This window comes from Protopterus annectens, chromosome 4.part0 (genome assembly GCF_019279795.1).
Source record: "Protopterus annectens isolate FY-2018-M chromosome 4.part0, PAN1.0, whole genome shotgun sequence".
NCBI lineage: Eukaryota > Metazoa > Chordata > Ceratodontiformes > Protopteridae > Protopterus > Protopterus annectens.
In genome coordinates, this window is record NC_056733.1 from 873,651,055 (window position 1) to 873,653,997 (window position 2,943).

Below are 2,943 nucleotides of genomic sequence, written 5' to 3' on the forward strand. Positions count from 1 at the left end.
TGAATTTGATTGCACCATTTTAACCACATAGTGTTAGAAATGAAAGAAAATCCTTTTGTTTCTGGAAAGATGCAAAATGTCATGAAAATGAGTCTCATAATATCAAACATAAATGTAAAAAACTCAAAATAACAAAAAAACACATCTGTGGAGGCAAACTCCCTGCACCTCCTGATAATCATATATATCAACTCTGAGACTGCAATATAGTAGAGAAAGGGCAAATTTAAGAGTCCCTGCTGTTCCAGTCTTGCTCTGGAAAAGCAGATGATGTTAGATCAGCTAATTTTCGATCAGCTGTGCCAGCCTTTTCCCCTTTTCCACAACATGACTTGCTGATGAAGTGAACATATCTCATATATATATTTATATATGCATATGGAGTTTAGACCTCATCCTATATGTATTACAGAAATGGCTTTGATGAAAAAATATTTATTTAACACGACAACTGATGCACATACATTTTGAAAATTAGTTTCATCCTACCTTTTAAATAGAAGTTAAATAACCTGCCAAAGGAAACTAGGTGTAAGGCCAGGTTGTGACACCCAAAACTCTTCTAAGAGACTTCATTTAGAACCTGAGGCCATGTGTCAGTTTCCTACGGTAGTTTAGTGTAAGAATTTCAGGGAATTCTAATGTGATACTTGGAAACAAAATGTAATCAAGAATGCCATCCTATCCCAATGGATTTGACTGAATCTCAGTTCTGATTAGCATTAAAACTTTTGTTGTCAATTCATGAAGGTTAGCACTCACACTGTAAGCAGTAACAAAAATGTTGTCTTATCTGATGAAACTATTATGATTTTGTATGACAACATTTTGCCCAATTTTTCTAGACATAAGTTTCAACCTTCCTTTTGAGCACAGGTCAGTTAGCCCCCAGTGAAGACTAGATGTAATACTGGAATGTGATACCAAATGTTCTTTGGAGCACTGGGTCTGGAACCTGTAAATGTGAAGCTGTATTTCAAGTCCCCAGTAGAATGCTCATAATAAAATATCCAGAGGACTCAAATTAAGATACTCCCATTACAAAAAAAAAACTCAGTGACATGCTATACCCAAAGGTTTCACTGAATCTCAGTTCTGATTTACACAGCGAATATACTGCCTTTTTCAGTACACTAAGTTTAAGCTAGCTATGTCCCGTTACTGAGAAGTAAAACCAATGAATAACACATGACCTTTCAGGTCTGAGTTCTGGGTTCCAGACTCCATTCATTTTAATTATTGTACTTATCAGATAATTACCACAAAGGTGTCCTTAACAAGATATATATTTTTTTACATCTTAACACTGGTTTCACACTGACTTTAACATAAAAAGAGATATACTAAAACTGAATTATCTTGGGATCTTTTGTTCTGGACTTTTCCTGTGGTGCTGAGAAAACTCAGTACCCATAGTTAATGAGTTAAGATCAGTCTTCTAAAGAGATGGTACTTCAGGGACATCCTAAAGGAGGCCTCTGAGCTGCATGTTCAAATCAGGGAACATAGATGTTTCAAAAGGATCAAAACCATATGGACAAAATACAGCTTGCCAGAAAATTCCAAGAAAGTCCTTGGAAAAACTAGTAGCCCCTTGTTTGATGCACTGAATGGCATAACTCAAACACAGTGAATGAGAAGCTAGGACATGGATTGTGTAAGGTCTGGAAGATGAAAAGATGATTCTTAAAACCAGACCTGTCTACGAATATCAACCAGCATGGGTTCCCAAGCAATAGAGTAATGTAACATGACTGAGACTACAGTCAGCAGTCCTGCTGCAAAATTCTGCACCAAGTCATCATCTGAAAACCCAAGCTAGACGATGTTGCAAAGTCTAATGATGGAACAAGGTTCTGAATCTGGGCAATACTGTTTAAATGGCAATAGCTTTGGTGAGCCTATCTAGTCTTTCCTTGGCCCAAAACAGTTGTGACATTACAACAAACTACGATAGCTAAAATTGCACTGACACATTAAACCACAAAGAAGGCATTGGCCCATTATACCATTTATTCTTCTCCCCATTGATGTGTCCACTGTTTTGGGTTCATTTCCAGTCTCTGGCTATTACAGTCACTTCTTACATTGCTACAAAAAATGTCAGCCATTAAAAACAGGAAATATACTTTCTGAGGATTTATTAAAAGGCGTGGGAACACAGTGATACGTTATAAAGCGTACAGACGCACGGTTAAGACAAACAGATTTACTTCAAAAGTAAGAGGTACATTTGTTATAAAAAAGTCACCACTCATTTAGTGAGATGCAACATACGGCAATTTCAGTGGCACATCAGTGACACTAAGCTGGTAATTTTCATTTTGCTTTCACTGCTTCTTGATAAGCTTACTATCTTTGAATCACTCCATCCTTACCTTCCCATTAAGTAACAATAATTTTTCTCTGAAAGCAGTTATACATCCAGTATACGAATATCTTGTTCTAGTTACATTTCCATTTTCTGTTTTACTTCCCATTTTTAGCGTTTATACTTTTCAGAAATTATTTAAGTAGCTACTAGGTAAGTTGCAGTTGGTGCTTTATTTTTTAGGGTACTGTTTATTTTAATAATCACCTTGCTCCCGTTCTTGGTTATTTAACTCTTCTCAGACCAGATGAGGCTCAGTTTTCATTTCCTACATATTATCAATGCAAGTTAATAGGCACACAACTGTACTTCCTATTTTGTGCTAAACAACAGCTCAGTTAGACAACATTCGACATTACATATTCCAAAACAATGCTTCAGAGCACAATAATATGGCAAAAAAATATGTACAGTTTATTTCATGTTTGTGTTTCTTCATATTATGATTGAGCCAGCAAATACGGGAACATATATTTTTTTAGGCTTAAAACATGTGCAAAACTTAAAGAAGCAGGCCTCACTACTTTCTCCAGTTACACTTTCTTCATTTTTATACTTTTATGTAAAAAAAT